The sequence below is a fragment of the Eubalaena glacialis genome, chromosome 10 (genome assembly GCF_028564815.1).
Source record: "Eubalaena glacialis isolate mEubGla1 chromosome 10, mEubGla1.1.hap2.+ XY, whole genome shotgun sequence".
NCBI lineage: Eukaryota > Metazoa > Chordata > Mammalia > Artiodactyla > Balaenidae > Eubalaena > Eubalaena glacialis.
Genome location: NC_083725.1, coordinates 10,680,502 through 10,699,610, shown reverse-complemented (window position 1 = coordinate 10,699,610; position 19,109 = coordinate 10,680,502).

Below are 19,109 nucleotides of genomic sequence, written 5' to 3'. Positions count from 1 at the left end.
GGTCATTACTTTCCTCAGGTGAACGCTTAGCCATGGTTTACTCACTGGGTATAAACACGCCCATCTCATCCACCTCACCTGCTGCTGCCATAACCACGTGGATAACGTACATCTGAGTGTTTGGTAACTTTAAAGTGCTTTGCAGACATGAGGGATTATAGTGGGGACCATTATGATGCAAGTAATGGGTAATAACATATCAAAGCCAAATGCTTTAATTCCTAAAACCAATCCAGGGGAAATTGGGAATGCCAAGTTCCTAGACCATCCCTGGACACCATGTGGCCACACTGAAGACTAACACTGCCTCAGCATTAGACCATCCACACCAAGTCATTATCTGGTTCTCCATCCCTTCCTAGAAACTGCTTCCATGTAATCCCTGTGGCTTCTGCTGAGTGAGAAGCAGCCGTCCTGTTGGAGAGTCACTAGAAATATCTGCTAATATATACAGTGTATGCTTGTCCAAGGCATAGTGAGAACTGCTTCTTCCCCTACACCTGTGTGTCCATTCCCTGCATGTTTTCAAGCCTAGCTAAAGAACACCTGAGCCTCCTTTACTTTGGCCTATTGGTGGAGTCCGATGTGTCCCCATAAGCTTGGCATCACTTCCAGAACATTTCTAAGCCATCAAGCCTCACTTCTCTAATCTCTAAGACTAAAAAATCTCTAAACCCTAAGAATAGGGGCTATTTACACAGTATTTTACAACGTATATGACACTTTCACTAACGTGCTCTCGTTTTATCCTCACAATCACCCTGTAATTTGTGTGTAATATTGCAGATGAGGAAACACAGTCTTACCCAGGTGGCGTCGCAGGGCTCCTGGCTCAGAATCCTCAGCTTCATGTCACAGCTTCCCACCGAGTCGGCCGGAACTGCCTGTGTGTGTGAGAGGTGGGTGTAGGTAATCCCAGGACAGGAAAGAAACCAAGAGGAGCCCTAGAAAACAAAGTATTCAGTGAAGACCCTCAATCACACAGACCCAAGGATTTGGGCCAGGTAAAATTATTCCCCATTCCAACCCATGCTGAACCTTGTGGCTGAAACAAAATATCAGCCCTTAAAATTGCGGAGGAAGCAGCAGACCTGCAGTGGAAATATCTGGTCTCCAGACCTGGCTGCAACACCTGCCATCCTCCCCCAGACCTCTGCACGTTTCTGGCTCTGCCTCGGGTTTTGGTCCCCTGGGTTCCCGGCTCGACCAGGACATTGAGAGGACCTGTTGTCTAACCACCTGCCTCTGAGCCCAGCTCACGCCCCAGCGAGACATTTCCTAGGTCTCCTACCAGCTAGCCAACCAAGTCTTCTAGAAGGACTTTTAGTATCACTAAAGTGTCAGAGTCCGTTAGCTCAGAAGAAAAAGCAAAATAAGGAAGTACTTCTTCACCTTGATCTAACTTAGATGCTGGCCCCTCCGGGGAGCCTTGTTTGAAGGCTCTTTCTCCCCTCCAACTCCTCCCCCAGGCTGAGTGCGGTGCACACCCATGTACCTCCAAGGCGCCCTCCGCTCTCCTGTAAGAGCACTTGGTCCACTGTTGCCGAACCAGGTTCGTCTTGCCCGACGCACAGCAAGCCGAAAGGCCGAGACCCCGAGGTCTGCAGCAAAGAGGGTTTATTTTCAAGACAGCCAAGCGACGAAACGGGTGGACAAATTTCAAATTCACCTCCTGAAGGCCAAGGGCTCGGGGTGTTTATGAGCTAAGGAATAAAGCAGCAGGGCGGCCTGAGGCGTCGGGAGCTTGGGGCGCGCTAGGCGCCTGCGGAAAGGGGCGGTGTGTCGTTCTGCGCAGGCGTGACTAAGCTAGAGGCCTCTGCACGTTCTGGGGGTGGAGTTTTCGGCCCTCCGACAGCAAAAGGATGCTGCGCATGCCCAGCTGGAGGGTCCGTGGTTCTATCCCGTTTGAGCAGGCTCAACTCGAACTGGATGCAGCTGACTTCGAGCTCCTAGAAAACAACTCAAGCAAACATCTTCTTGTTGAGGCTGCGTGCTGCTTGGTGGACTTGCAAGTCTTAAAACAACCTTGATTAGCGAAGACAGGTGAGATGGATTTAGCTAATCCTTGAGGTTTATCCACTGTATCGTAAATGTCTGCTTTTTCTGTCATTGCCTTTGCCTTGTGAGGTAGATATTCTATCTGGACCCCTAAGTCCATAGCCCCTGGGATAATGTCTTTGACATGGTAAGCATTCAGTAAATGGTTGATGAATGAATGAATGAGCTATGTTAAAAAAACAAAAACAAAAACAAAACCTCTGTAAAGACAAGGGCTATAATAGTATGTAAAAAATGAAAATTGTTTTGTGCAATGATATTAAGTGATATCTGTTCTATTATTCGTAAAAAATTATTTATACTGTACAGCCCAAAGAAAAAAATTTTCCAAAAATTTTTATGAAGTAGGAATAACACTGACACCTGGCAACAGACATAAAACAAAGCTCAAGAGGCTTAAATTTCAGATTCCCTGACTATCAATGGCTCCTCCCAAAGCCCTGGCCCAAAATTTATATTCATCATTTTCTATTCTTTTTCTTAGAGTGCCTCCAAAACTGTATAAGCTTCAGGTCTTTTGAAACTTAGGTCCACTCCTACTGAAACCAAAACCCAATAAAAATAGCACAAAAATAAGACTACAGTACGATTTCATTTATGAGTTATCAGCGTAAGTAATACTAAATAAAATTCTATCAAACAGAACTCAGCTGCATATAAAATTATGACCAAGTGGGCTGTGTTTCAGGAATGCAAGGACAGGTTAGTATTAGGAATCTACTAATATAGTTTATCATTATCATATCTCTAAGGAGAAAAAGCATGCATTTTCGTAGTTGCCAAAAGCCATTAGTTAACATAGAATATTTATTTTTGATTTAAAAAACTCATTAGGAACAGATGCGTTCTTCCTTAATATAATAAAGGTACATGTAACTTCACTGAAAAGCCAGTGTCCAGTTATCTATTGCTGTGCAACAAACCATTCAGAGTCAGTGGCTTTAAAACAATAACAATTATTTATTTTGCTCACAAATCTGGGGGTCTCCCGGGCTCAGCAAGGCAGCTCCTGCCTGGGTCTGTCAGGGCTGCCCTCAGACATGTCTGGGCCTGGGCCTTCTGCAAAGCATCTCCACTCCAATGTCTGGTGCTCAGCCTGCAAGAATCAAACAGCTAGGACCCTCAGGCATCTTTCTCTGTGTGAGGCCTCCAGGTAGAGACCTCAGGGGAGCTAGATTTTTTAAATGGCAACTGAAGGTGCCCAAAGCAAGTGTCCCAGGAGAGAGAAACAGGCATGACCATTTCTAACCTTGCTGGGAAAACCAACAGAGTCTATTTTGCTGAATTATGTTCCCTGAGGCAGCCATAACCTATCCAAGTTCAAGGAGAAGAGACAAGACTCCACCTGTATGGGAGACCTTCAAAAACATGCAAGTACGTTTTGAAAACCACCGTGGCATCTTACTTAAATGAGACAACAGAAGCATTCCCATTAAAGTCAGAAACAAAACAAGGATGCCCACTATTAACTAAACTTAGTATTTGACATTGTTCTAGCATAAAGATGGGTAAATTTTTTCTGTAAAGGGCTGGATAGTAGGTATTTAAGGCTTCTCAGGCCATCTTGTCTCTGTCAAAACTACTCAGCTGTAGTGAAAAAGCCATAGATAATATGTAAATGAACGTATGTGGTTGTGATCCTACAGAACTTTACTTGCAAAAACAGGTCGCAGGCTGGATTCAGCCAATAGGCTGTCATTTGCTGACCCCTGTTGCTGGCAACACTCTTTTAGAAAAAGAAAGTAAGATGTATAAATAAAGGAGGAAATAATTTTTTTTTGCAGATAGTATGATATATAACTGCAAAGCCCAAAAGAATCAGCCGAAAAACTATAACAAGTAATAAGAAAATTCAGAAAGATGGATGAACACATATTCGGAATACAGAAGTCAATAGCTGTAATATTGTGATACGATAAGAAATACTTATTTGGTCTTCACCTGGGTTCCTGACACAGGAGCTGCCCTTGGAGTCTCCTGAGTGATAGGGGTGGGAGAGAATCTTTTATTATTCATAGTAAGCCCCTTTTAATCATACCTGGGCGTATGCTAATGAGGTGACTTGTTGGCCCCCTAGACCTGTTGCCGGAGGAACCAACCACGTGATTAGAGGGTTGGACCTTTCAGCCCCGCGCCCCGAACCTCAGGTAGTGGGACAGGGAATGAAGACTGAGTTCATCACCAATGGCCAATGACTTAATTACTTATGCCTGTGTAATGGAACCTCCATACAAATCCCTAAATGGTGGGGTTCGGAGATCCTCCAGATTAGTGAATGCATAAAATGCTGGGAAGGTGGCCCTTCCATGGAAGCTCTGCACCCCACCCCGTGCCTTGCCCTATGTACCTCTTCACCTTTGTCTTGCCCTGTGTTTCTGTCCTTTATAATTCCCTTTATAATAAACTGGTAATAGTATACTCTTTTCCCTGAGTTCTGTGAGCCATTCCAGCAAATTATTGAACCTGAGGAGGGAGTCATGGGGAACCCCCAATTTATAGCCGGTGGATCAGAACACCGAAAGACCTGGGACTTGCTATTGGCCTCTGAAGTGGGAGCAGTCATGTGGGACTGAGCCCGTAACCTGTGGGGTCTGCATTAACTCTGGGTAGTTAGTATCAGAATTGATGTGAATCACTGGACATTCAGCTGTGTCTGGAGAGTTAGAGAATTGGTTGTTGGTGTAGGGGAAGAAGAATACATATTTGGGTTCAGAAGTGTTGTGAGTAGCAATAGGTCAGAATAGCACTTAAAAATACAAACATTAGAAGTTATAGTGAGAGGTAAGAGAAAACTAAAATGCTTAGGAGCGTACTCTGATACCCAAGGAGCAAGGATTGTGTGTAATTGATGATGGAAACTTAAAAACACTCCTGCAGAACACAACTTATTCTATTAAATACTTACTTCTGAACATGCAAAATGATGAAAATGCAAGGTTATATGTTACCATAGGGTCTGAAATAGCAAAATATTTCAAATAACCAGTCCAACAATAGAGAACGGGTTAAAGTATTGTGTTCACATACAAAGAATACAAAGTATCCATCAGATAAAAATGAAAAAGTCGACTTCCCTGGTGGCGCAGTGGTGAAGAATCCGCCTGCCAATGCAGGGGACACAGGTTCGAGCCCTGGTCCAGGAAGATCCCACATGCCACGGAGCAATAAGCCCACGCGCCTAGAGCCTGTGCTCCACAACAAAGAGAAGCCACACCAATGAGAAGCCCGCACACCGCAACGAAGAGTAGCCCCCGCTCACCACAACTAGAGAAAACCCATGCCCAGCAACAAAGACTGAACGCAGCCCAAAAATAAAATTAATTAATTAATTAATTTTTTTTTAAAAATGAGAAAGTCCTTTGTGTATTGATGTGGAACATGGGAGATTAGGTTTGACATAAATACATTACCACATGTAAAATAGACAGCTAGTGGCAACCTGCGGTATATATAACACAGGGAGCTCGGCTCGGTGCTCTGTGATGACCTAGATGGGGTTGGATGGAGGTCCGAGAGGGAGAGGATATTTGTATACCTATAGATGATTCACTTCGTTGTACAGCAGAAACTAACGCAACATTGTAAAACAATTATATTCCAATTTAAAAAAAAGGATGTACTGTTAAAAACACACTCACTGTGCAAAACATATTTATGGTCTCTACCATTTGTCCAAAAAAGGTAGGAAGAGGAAATATACATAAGCACACGCATGTAGGTATTTGCTAAAATGTTTGTGGAGTGATACATGAGAGACTAACAACATTGTTTGCTTCCAGAAAGGGGAACTGGATGGCTGGGAGAGGCAGAGAAAGTTTGCATCAAATTGCCCCTTTCTGTGTTTCGATCCTTGAAACGTGTGAGTGCATTAAGTAGTCAAAAATTAAATGCCATTTTAAAAACATTGTTTATACACTAAATAAAAATCAAATGCCTTTAAATCTTTTAAATTTTTTTTGTCATTATTTACTTTTCTTCACAAGTTATCACATGCCCAAAGTTTGAAGTCACACAGATCTGAACAAGCATATAGAATAGTAATTAAGACCATAGACTCTACAGCTCCAGACTGCCTGGATTTTAATCCCAGCCCTGCCAGTTGCGACCTGTGGGATCTTGAGTCAGTTAATTAACATCTCTGTGCCTCAGTTTACATATCTATAAAACAGAAGTATTGATAACTCCTTTACAAGGTAAATGGGATCATCTCTGCTCAGTGTTTTATCCAGTGTCTTGATGGATTGACTATGTAATAAATTATGCTGTAGTGTCTATCAGGACAAATAAAAGATGAAGGAGGGATTAGAAAGGTGGGCATGTTTCTGAGGATATTTATCTTGTAGGTCAGAGAACCACAGTCTTAGACCTGAAAGTGACCTTAAATTTGAGCAACGCTACTCCGACTACTCCCTCCAATCAGACCTTTACAATTCAGGATAGGATACCTGTTTGACCTTGTTTAAATCCACCTGTTAAATGCAGGTGTTCTCAAGTTTGTTTGACAATGGTACCCTCGACTGACAGAAAACCTATCATTATCTTTCAAGAAACTACTCTTTAGAGCAGAGCTTGTCAAACTTTAATATGCCTATGACTCACATGGATTTTTTTTTTTTTTTTTTTGGCTGCGTTGGGTCTTCATTGCTGCGCGTGGGCTTTCTCTAGTTGCGGCGAGCGGGGGCTACTCTTCATTGAGGTGCACAGGCTTCTCATTGCGGTGGCTTCTCTTGCTGCGGAGCACAGGCTCTAGGCGCGTGGGCTTCAGTAGTTGCAGCACTCGGGCTCAGTAGTTGTGGCTCGCGGGCTCTAGAGCACAGCCTCAGTAGTTGTGGTGCACAGGCTTAGTTCCTGCATGGCATGTGGGACCTTCCCGGACCAGGGCTCGAACCCGTGTCCCCTGCATTGGCAGGCGGATTCTTAACCACTGCGCCACCAGGAAAGTCCACATGGATTTATTCTTAAAATGTAGATTCTGATTCAGTAGGTCTGGGGTGGGGCCCGAGATTCTTCATTTCTAACTTTTTCCCAGTTGATTCCAATGCAGCTGGTCCACAGACCACACTTTGAGTAGCAAAGCTTCATAGAAGCAGCTTGGGAAATGCTGGTGTGTATAGTACATCTGTAGGTGTATTCATGTACAAGCTTCCATTCATCTCTCCATTATTCAAGTGCATTGACTTGTCAATTTGTGTTTAACTGTATTTTCACCTTTCACAGGACAGGTTTTGTTAATTAAATGTGCCAGTCACTTTATTATGCAGTCAAGGGAAAAAACCCTCAACCAGTAGCAATAATAGTGACAGACTTCAAAATGTATAACAGTGCATACATTTTGCCTAAAATGAAAACAGCAACAACAACAAATATGCTATTTTTAAATGACATTACCATGACATTTGTTAACTGAACATTTTTTGTATTTTACAAATCTTAGGATAGTGGACAGAGCTCTGGATTTGGAATTGCTCACTTTTCTGAACTTCAATTTCTTCATCTATAGAATGAAGATAGTAATTCACACGTCGAAAAACTAAACTGAGAGTGTCTTATAGAAAGTGTTCGACATTTAGTAGTTAATACATTAATTTTTAATTGAAATCACTGAAGATTGTATTTGTTTAGGGTCCATTTTATCACATAATATAGGATCTCTCTAGAACAATTATTCTCAAACTTCAGTGTGCAGTAGAATTACCAAGAGGGCTTGTTAAAACATAGAAACTCCCAAATTCTCTAAAGTGGTTAGTCTGGGTACTCACTTTAAAAGCTACCGCTCTAGAAGAAAACAAAAACATGTGAGAAACCGTATACATTTATAGAAAAGTCTGCTACACGTTACACAGTGCTTTCCTCCTCCCCTCCACACTATGTGTGTGTGTGTGTGTGTGTGTGTGTGTACCATATATATATATATAGTAAAATACATGTGTTGTAGAAAGTGGGAGAACTACCGGAAACTCAGAGACAGGGGATTCTGAAAATAGTCAGGCTGTCTTGATGTTACACCTGAGCAAGACTGAAGAGTGGACATTTACAGGGCTGTTTGGAAATACTGATGGGGGAAATGATGACCATGAAGATACAGAACTGGTTCACCAAGAGCACATCACATCAGATTAACCTTGTTCCTTTCACTGACAGTGTCACTGCACTAAAACAGATTTTATCAAAGCATTTGACAATGACTTTCAATGATATCCTAGAGAGAGAATTAAAAACAAGGAATTATGGATCTATGAAAACATAACTAAGAGGATTAGCAAATAGTGGGACAAATAATCAATGAATTAGTTTAACATGTCCATTAAGAGGTTCCTGCTGGTGGATCCCGAGCCAACAAGTGAAAACTAGCCTTGACATCACAGGAACTCAACATAGTTGCCCTTAAATGTTAGGTGGAACCTTATAAGGATATTATTTTTGTAGGTCAAAGTGTTCAAATATTTAACCCAATAGGTGAAGAGTTATAATGTCATCCCTCTCTTCTGAATCTGTTGATGATGTTCAATCCTCACTGACATATCTACATATTTCTCACTCCAATTTACAAAGCCCTCTAAAATTTAGCCCAATTTTCCGGACCCATGTTCCATTATTGACCCATATATGTGCAACATTTCAGCCAAATTGGATTGCACAATACTCCCAGACATACCCCAAACTTTCTTGTCTCTGCCTTTATTTGTGCTGCAGCCTTTAAAATTCCCTCCCTCTATCCCATATCCCTCCTCCATATGGCACGTGTGGGTGGAAACCTACTCACAGTACACTCAGATGTGAGAGAAAGTCAGGTTATTTATTTTGTGTCTTACTGATCCAGTGTTCCTCATAAGTCCCCACCCAATGGTTAAGTGGGAAGGAGACTCTGCCTGGACTGGGTTGAATCCAGTCCAGTAATCCAAATTGTCCCTTTAGGGAATACTTAGTCTCTATATGGAAAACCGAATACCCACGTCCTCAGATTTCTCCGTCTCCCGAGCTCGTTTCTGCAGTGGCATCTGTATGTGGCAGGGAGGTAGGGAGTGACTTGCTGAACCACATGGCGGAAGCAAAGGCTCTGGGATTATTGAGTATCTTCAACCTCAAGACGAGTGAGAAAATGAAAAGGTAGAGCCTGCCTTTCTCCTCTTCCTCTCCCACTCCCTTCTCCTTTACATTCCTTCTTTAAGAATCCTAATCTACCCATTGGTAGATGGATCCATAAGACCCATAAGAAGAAGGTCATATACTCGGGGAGCCTTAAAGAAAAGAACATATACTTACCCTCCTTCCTAACTCTTGTATAACACTTTTTACTATTGGAAAATGTGTTGCGTGCATGGTGTAGGAGTTTATTGTATCTCTGTAGGAAAGACATCAGCAAGATGCAGAGCAAGAAAAAGGCAGTGGGCCAGACCACTCTGGAGGCACCAGAGCTGGGGTGACGGGATGGGGAGGAGAAGAGTTAAAAATTATTTAACTAGAAGATTCAAGAGAAGAAGAAGAGAGAATAACAAACGAAGCAGAATGCTTTGGCAGAAAGAACACTCCTTCCAAGAAGACTTTGAGTCTCCAACACTGTATCAGATGCTTCTTGTAACGTTCTTCCACTGTGGTATACTTAAGCAAGCAGTGAGATCTAAAGTTTTGGAAATTTTTCCTATGTTCTACATGTAGCATGGAGACAGCCGGCCAATGGTCCTAAAGGGACAAACTCATAGAGACTTGGGCTACTCAGCAAACAGTGACTGGCAACCATTGACCGGAAGGGCATCCCCAATGCTTTAGCACCGGGTGACCTTTGGACCTTTGTATGTTCTTGGGGCGGGGAACTCCAATAACAACTGAGGCTTAATTTCCTGCCAGCAAGTTGATTAGAGATTTTAAGTCAGAAGCAATTTGATTTAAAGGAAATTAAGAAATTTGATATGCTTTGCTTTGCACAACTGGGTTTGTAGACTGAGATTCATTCCCACTATAATAGCTTAGCTTATCCCGAGGGAATGTGAACCTGGAGGTGAATGTGAGTTTGCAGAATTTAATATAAGTCCTTACACTCTCTTCCCAGTGGCCAGCCAGCTTGGGCATGTGCCCAGGCCACTCTCCTTAACTGATTGTCTTATTATAGAGAATATGAACACAGCAGAATGAGAAACAACAGAAGACTTTCTTTGACCCTTCCCTTTTAAGGCTTACAACCCACACTAGGCACCCCATAGGAACCATAGTACCACACAAGACGGTATCTTGCCTGTTTCCAACAGCGCTGGAGAATTAGTTGACCTTACCTTTGAGTCTTGAGCATCTTCACCAAGTGATTTCTCTCTCTTCTCCATCAGCCCAGTCAGCAGGTTCCACACACATATAAATGATATTAAACAAATGTGTTCAAAACTCGAAGCCCCCAGAAGTTCCTAAGACCTTTGGCATTCTAAAGCCCTTCACATTCTTACTGCAAACTGCCTTTCCAGTTTTATCTCCTACCACATGCATACACACACACACACACACACACACACACACACACACACACAGAGAGAGTCATTCAGCCATATTCAGTTGCTTCCTTTCCTGAGTGTGCCATATTATTTATACCTGTGTACTTCTACACGATTCCCTCTGCTTCCTGTTGACCTCCCGTTTCACTTAATAACACCAACTAAAACATCAAGATCCAGCGGAGGGGGTTGGGGGAGGGATGGAATGGGAGATTGGGGTTAGCAGATGTAAGCTATTATATATAGGATGGATAAACAAAGTCCTACTGTATAGCACGGGGAACTATAGTCAATATCCCATGATAAACCATAATGGAAAAGAATATTTAGAAAAATAATGTATATATATGTATGACTGAATAACTTTGCTGTATAGCAGAAATTAACATTGTAAACCAACTATACTTCAATTAAGAAAATAATAAGAATTGGATGTCCCTGGTGGCTCAGTGGTTAAGAATCCACCTGCCAATGCAGGGGACATGGGTTCGATCCCTGGTCCGGGAAGATCCCACATGCCGCAGAGCAACTCAGCCCATGTGCCACAACTACTGAGCCCATGTGCCACAACTACTGAAGCCCGCATGCCCTAGAGCCCACTCACCGCAACTACTAAGCCCGCGTGCCACAGCTACTGAAGCCTGTGCGCCTAGAGCCTGTGCTCCGCAACAAGAGAAGCCACCGCAATGAGAAGCCTGCGCACCGCAATGAAGAGTAGACCCCACTCGCTGCAACTAGAGAAACCCTGCAGGCAGCAACGAAGACCCAACACAGCCAAAAATAAATAAATAAATAAATAAATTGTTTTAAATACTATAAAAAAATAATAAAAATAAAACATCAAGATTCACCTCAGGTGTCACCACCTCCCCTGACTCAGGACATATTAGAACTCCCTACTCTGTGGGTTCAGAGCACAGAGTGAACACTGGTCTAGAGCACATGTATTGTATAGCAATTGGTTTACTTGCCCCAGTCACTAACACGTCAGCTCCCAAACAAGGAAGGACTGTGTTCCTTTGTACTGCCAGCATATTACAGTGTCAATCACATAGTAAGAGGTATAGATGAACAGCTGAATAAAGCAGTTATATAGTCAGGAACAAAAGTGATTGCAAGACCAGATACAGGAATCCAATGAATGTGGGCAAGATGTTCAAAATCAAGCCTATCTTAATATATAGCCAAAACCATTTTTAAGTTCATATTTTCCATCCGGAAATGTCATTCCTTGGTTTAGTCCTAAAGAAAAAAAAATCACATGCATTTACACACAGCACAGATTAATTTCATAGATCACTCTTGAGCATAGGAAAAAACAAGAAAATAGCTGCAAAATAAATCAAGATATTTCTTAAACTTATTCTCATTCAGACCGCAACTCTTCAGAATGCCTTAGAGATGTTGTTATCGTTATTTTTCCACACACTTTTGCCTCATGTACCATCAATAGCATTGGTCATAAAATGTTTCTTAAAAAAAAGAAATAACTTTAAAATGTATATGTACAAACACTCTATTTCCAATAATAATGGTATGAGGAAGTTGGGGGATTCCCTTCAGGAGAAAACAAGTATAAAACTAGACAAAATTATAAAAGAAGCCATTTCAGCACACTGAAAAACATCGAAAGGCAGACAACAACTTGAGAAGCATTCACTCATGAAAAATTGCTAATGCATTTAGTGAGAATGGCACATTCATGGCCTTACTGCCAAGGAACATTGCTATTTTCCCCAGATCAGGTGGTATAAACCCACAGCTTTACTAATCAGGAGAGGAAGACTTAGTTACTGACGTTTATCAGAGCTGATAAATATACAGCAGGGAGACTTTGGAAGCCAGAAAGCCATAGAAAGGCTGAAATAACAAACTCTTCACACAGCCCTGGCTGACTGCTAAGCTACATGTGTGCTGGAAATATCAGGGAGTTCAACAAAAAAGGTAAGCAAGACATAAATATTCTGTGCCTTTGAATATTCTCCTCAAACCACAAACAGCTTGGGCAGCAAAGAACAGAAGCCTTCCTGTCTGCCCGTATATCATTGACTGACCCCTAAACTATGTACAAGTACAGGAGAAGCACCTAGAAGTCACACTGAAAAAAATGGGCAGAGACATTAGCAGCTGCACACCACAGAGGAGAAAGATTTGGTAGTTTGAGTCTAAACAAATTAGATGATTGCTAATTATTTAACAAAAATTTAAAAACAACCCGTGGAAGAACAGAACAGAATCCAAAGTCACTGCAACCTATTAATTACAATGTCCCATTTGCAACAGCATCAACATGCAAAGAATAGTAAAGTACGACCCTTACTCAGGAAATAATATATGATCAATAGAAACTGACTGCCTGGAGGCCCATGTGCTAGATTTAGGAGACAAATTTCAAATAGCCATTGTAAATATGTTAAACGAATGCAGAAAATTAAAGAAAATTATACCAAGAATGAATGATCAAATAGGATTATCAACAGGAAACTTAACACTATTTTGTAAAAAAAAAAAAAAAAAAAAAAAAATACAATTTCCAGAGCTGAAAAGTAAAAAGAATGAAAAATTCACTAATGGGCTCAAGAGCAGATCTAAGATGGTAGAAGAAAGAATCAATAACTTGAATATAGAAAGTATCCAATCCAAAGAATAGAAAGAAAATGATTGAAGAAAGATGAACAGTCTTGAGATCTGTGAAACAATATAAAGAATTCCTATACATGTATAATTGAAGGAACAGAGAGCAAGAAAGGGAAATCTATTTAAAGCAGAAAGAATATTTAAAGAAATAATAGCCTAAAAATTCCCAAATTTGATGAAAAACCATAACTAACAATTCCAAGACACTCGACAAAACCCAAATAGGATAAATACAAAAAGAACCATAGCTGAACAAAGCATATTACAGCTGCTAAAAGCTAAACACAAAAACAAAACCTTGAAAGCAGAGAGAGAAAAGATAAAACTCATATAAGGAAACAATAGTGTGATTAACAGCTGATTGCTCATTAGATAAAAATGGAGGCTTGAAGACACTGGATGAACACATTCAAAATGCTGAAGAAAAAAACAAGCAAACTACCAAACAAGAATCAACATCCAGTGAAAATGTCCTTTAAAAATAAAAGTAAGGGCTTCCCTGGTGGCGCAGTGGTTGAGAATCTGCCTGCCAATGCAGGGGACACGGGTTCGAGCCCTGGTCTGGGAGGATCCCACATGCCGTGGAGCGACTTGGCCCGTGAGCCACAATTGCTGAGCCTGCGCGTCTGGAGCCTGTGCTCCGCAACAAGAGAGGCCGCGATAGTGAGAGGCCCGCGCACCTGATGAAGAGTGGCCCCCACTTGCCGCAACTAGAGAAAGCCCTCGCACAGAAACGAAGACCCAACACAGCCATAAATAAATAAATAAATAAATAAATAAATAAATAAATAAATAAAAATTAAAAAAAAAAAAAGAGCCTCCTGAATCATAAAGGAAAATTTCAGGTGAAACAAATTTATCATTATAAAAAAATTAAAAAATAAATAAATAAAGGTAAAATAGAGACATCTCTGGATAAACAATAACAGAGAGAATTTGCTGCTAACAGACCTACACTACAAGAAATTCTAAAGGAAATCCTTGGAGCTGAAGGAAAATGTTACTGGAGGCTAACTCAGATTCTAGAAAAAGAATAAAGAACACTGGGAATAGTATATATGTTGGGAAACATAAAATTTTGTGTAATTTTTTCTTTCTTTTCCTCTCAACTTATTTTAAAGATATATCAGTGTTTAAAGTAAAAATTATAAAACTCTATTGTAGGGTTTATTATGCATAGATATGGATATAAGATAACAGTAGCTCTGAAGAGGAGAATAATTGAAGCTATAATGGTGCACATTTTCTAGATTTTATAGGAATTTGGTATTAATATATGTATATTGTGAACCTTAAAGATACATACTGCAATCCCTAAAACAACTCCTCCACAAAATGCAAGGAAGTATAGCTAAAAAGTCAATAGAATTATAATTGTATAACTAAAAATATTTAACAAAAAAATTCAGTTTAATAAGAAAAGATTTAGTAAAGACAGACAGAAAAGGAACGAGACAAATAGGAAACAAATATCAACAGAGCAGACCTACATCTAATCATAACAATAATTACATTAAATGGGAATAGACTAAAACTTTTACTCATAATGCAGAGATTATCCCTCAGGATAAAAATGCAATATCCAAAAAAACAAACAGCCCAATCCAAAATGGGCCGAAGACCTAAATAGACATTTCTCCAAAGAAGATATACAGATTGCCAACAAACACATGAAAGGATGCTCAACATTACTAATCATTAGAGAAATGCAAATCAAAACTACAATGAGGTATCACCTCACACCAGTCAGAATGGCCATCATCAAAAAATCTACAAACAATAAATGATGGAGAGGGTGTGGAGGAAAGGGAACCCCCTTGCACTGTTGGTGGGAATGTAAATTGATACAGCCACTATGGAGAACAGTATAGAGGTTCCTTAAAAAACTAAAAATAGAACTACCATACGACCCAGCAATCCCACTACTGGGCATATACCCTGAGAAAACCATAATTCAAAAAGAGTCAGGTACCACAATGTTCATTGCAGCTCTATTTACAATAGCCAGGACATGGAAGAAACCTAAGTGTCCATCGACAGATGAATGGATAAAGAAGATGTGGCACATATATACAATGGAATATTAGCCATAAAAAGAAACAAAACTGAGTTATTTGTGGTGAGGTGGATGGACTTAGAGTCTCAAAGTGAAGTAAGTCAGAAAGAGAAAAACAAATACCGTATGCTAACACATATATATGGAATCTAAAACAAAAAATGGTTCTGAAGAACCTAGGGGCAGGGCAGGAATAAAGATGCAGATGTAGAGAATGGACTTGAAGACAGGGAGAGGGGGAAGGGTAAGCTGAGACAAAGTGAGAGAGTAGTATGGACATACATACACTACCAAATGTAAAATAGATAGCTAGTGGGAAGCAGCCACATAGCACAGGGAGATCAGCTCTGTGCTTTGTGACCACCTAGAGGGGTGGGAGGGAGACACAAGAGGGAGGAGATATGGGGATATATGCATATGTATAGCTGATTCACTTTGTTGTAGAGCAGGAACTAACACACCATAGTAAAGCAATTATACTCCAATAAAGATGTAAAAAAAAAAAAATGCAATATCCAATTATTTTCTGTTTACAAGAGGTGCACTTTAAATTCCATAACACAAATAGTTTGAGAGTAAAAAACACAGAAAAAGATATATCATGTAAACAGTAAGTTTAAAAGAGATGGAGTGCCTATATTAACACCAGACAAAATAGACTTCAAGATAAGGAATATTACTAGGAACAAAGAGGGTCATTTCATAATGATTGATAGAGCAAGAAGATATATAATTTTTAAATGTATAACTGCCTAGTAAGAGAATCTGAAATGCATGAAGCAAAACTTGTAAGAGTTGAAATGAGAAAAAGAAAATAATAAGCAATTATAGTTGGAAATTTTAATGCTCTTCTCACAGTCATTCATAGAACAAGTACAGAGACAATCTGTAAGGAAACAGAAGACTTAATATTATTCAGCAAAACCCGGTCCCCCATCAAAAGGATACAAGAGTGTGAATTGGGAGCCTTTGACTCTGGGTGTCAGAACACTAAGTAGTATGGGCTATCTTGAAAAGGCTGCTGTGAGAATGATTCTAGGGTCCTAGGGCTCCTGGCAAGCTGCTTAACAACCCAAGTGGTCTGCGGCATCAACACTAGGGCTTCAGGATGGGAGACAGGTGGGTAGAGTCTGGCCAGGCCAGAGGGGAGCCCCTCAGCAGCCCTAGCTCTGCCGAGGCACTGTGTCAAACAAGGCTTTTTCTGCATCTAGCATCTCCAAGGAAACCAAACATCATGAGGATCTACTTGACCCCAAAGTAACACCTTAGAGCAAGAAAAAGAAACGCTTTTAATTAACGAATTGAAAACCCACCAACACAATTAGTTTCTACTGAGGTAACCTAACAGTTACGAAACATCACCCACCCACCACTCCCCATCAGAAATGCCAACAGCACAGCCTGGAACCACAGGCCACTGGAACTGGAAAGTCCCTTGTCCCAACATAGCCTTCTCCAGAGTCTCCTTTTATTCAACTCGTTGGTAACGATAATAGTAGCCAACACCTCTAAGTACAGGGCAGTGTGAAAACTACTTCATCAAGTGATCGCCTGTGATTCTCATAATTTTCCTATGAGACTTAATCCCGGTAAAGTTCCTGAAGTTTATGATGGAGTCAGGACTGACACTGTGACCTCCATCATTAGCCATTCCTCTTCCTTTTCTTGCTTTCAGTATTGGGCATGGTCCAAAGCTCTCCACTCCTCCGGACATCCCAGAGATGCCTCCCAAATCCATCCTCCAGTCTTGCTCTGGCTCTCTCTTGGATTCTGTCCACCTGAGTGTTTTTCTGGTGCCTCAGATCACAGCTAAGATGAGTTTTTCGTCTGTTCCCTTTCTGTTCACGGGGCGGGCACCCTTCCAGTTACACAAGTCAGAATCTCTCTGTCACTCTCATTCTGAACCTTCCTTAACGGCCAATTCCATCTTCACACCGTCTCCGGCATCCATCCCCCCTCACCTGCCCTGGAGCATTACAACATGATCCTTCCATCACTCCTTCCATCCTGCCAGGTGGTACCAGACCCACAAAACATTGAGGGCTCCACATTCTCCACTGAATATCACTCCACTCTTTGTCCCACGTCCCCACAGATTTATTTTCTGACAAGCCCTAGTAGTGGGCCTAATGCAACTCATCATCCTCAAGAACATGAAAGTTCCCTGAAGCTCCTTTCACCACATGTATCTTCACCAGAGGTCAGCAAGCTATGGCCTGTGGGCCAGATCTGGCCTTAGCCGCCAGGGCTAAGAAGAGTCTCCACATTTTTTAAAAGTTGAAGAAAATCAGAGAAAGAAAAATATTTTGTGACCCATGAAAATTATATGAAATTCAAATTTCAGGGTGCATAAGTAAAGTTTTATTGGAATGTAACCATGCCCGTCTGTATACCTGTTGTCCAGGGTTTCTTCTGTGTCACACGACAGAGTTGAGTTGTCATCACAGAGAACGTGAGGCCCACGATGACTAATATTGACTATCTGGCCCTTTATAGAAAAAGGTTGCCAATCCATGTCTTCACTCTAACCTTGCCAATCTTGATTATTATAACTGTTTTAAAATTTTTTTCTGATAACATTGTAAATGTTTTGTAGTTTGTCACTTCTGATATTAATTGTTTAACATCTGTAGGTTTTTAATTTTGTGAGATTAACTCTATCAGTGTTTTCTTTTATGGTTCCTTTGCTTTTATGCTTGAAAAGGTCTTACCTTTTGTTAGTATCAGAAAAATATTCACTTACATTTTCTTCTAACTTTTTAATGATTTATTTTCAATCTTTTAACTTTTTAACGAATGTGAAATTTATGTCCATGAGGGTTGCAAGTTAAAGAAAATTAACTATTGCCCAAACCATTATTCATTTCTCCTAGACCATTTGTTGAATATATATTTATTCCCCATTAATTTGAAAAGATGCTGTTGAAATACCGTTTCATTCATTAACATGATAAGCATTCTATTCTAACTTTAAAGTTAAAGCAATGCTCAGAGTCTTTTTTATGAATGTATTGAATATTTTGCATATGAGGAGTATGTTTTTAAATGTGTAAATCTGATGTTAAAACTGAGAATGTAAAATTCTTCATTAGGTTTACGGCTTTCTTAAATATTTTGTCAACTTGGTTATAAAACCATAAAACTTTGGGGATGCACAATGAACTTTGCTGTGCTCATCTCACTAAGAAAACCCAAGTTTTCCTGGGTCTTTCCTGTCTCTGAATTCTCTTTACTATGTTACCATTCTATTTTGCAAGTAGCAGCTCACTGTTTTCAGTCAAGTAGCATTAGATGTTTTACTACCTGATAGGAAATTTTCTTTATTGCTCCACTTTTCAACTTTTCCTTAATATTTTCTCGTGCTTCTTCTCCTAGGTAAAATTCGGAAGAGCAAAGTGATTGCTGTGTGATTTTGACTTTATGTTGATTTTTGAAGCATTGCCATCCAAACAGTATTTAGTTTCTCTAACGTGAGGCATGTACTAATACATGTATTATCCTGTACTGAGAAGTGTATTAGCTAAATACTATCATTACGTCCCATTTTACAAATGAGGACATGAAAGTACTGCACCCCGACAATTGGATTCTAATACTAACTACACTGACTTATCACAGACCCCACAGGGTAAGGGTGACAGTCCCCAACAAGACTGCTCTCACTTTACATGCAAGCCACAAGTATGCTTTATAACATATACAATACGTGATAATACGTTATGAACTTCATAAAATAAGCACACGTAAAACAAGGGGTGGATGCTCACACATGATTTTTACAGTAAAAATTTACAGACAGCTGAACCAGAGAAACACAACGTGCTACTACCACCAGTAAAATTACTGTGAAAATACTAGGATGATTTATTCTTTTTTTTTTT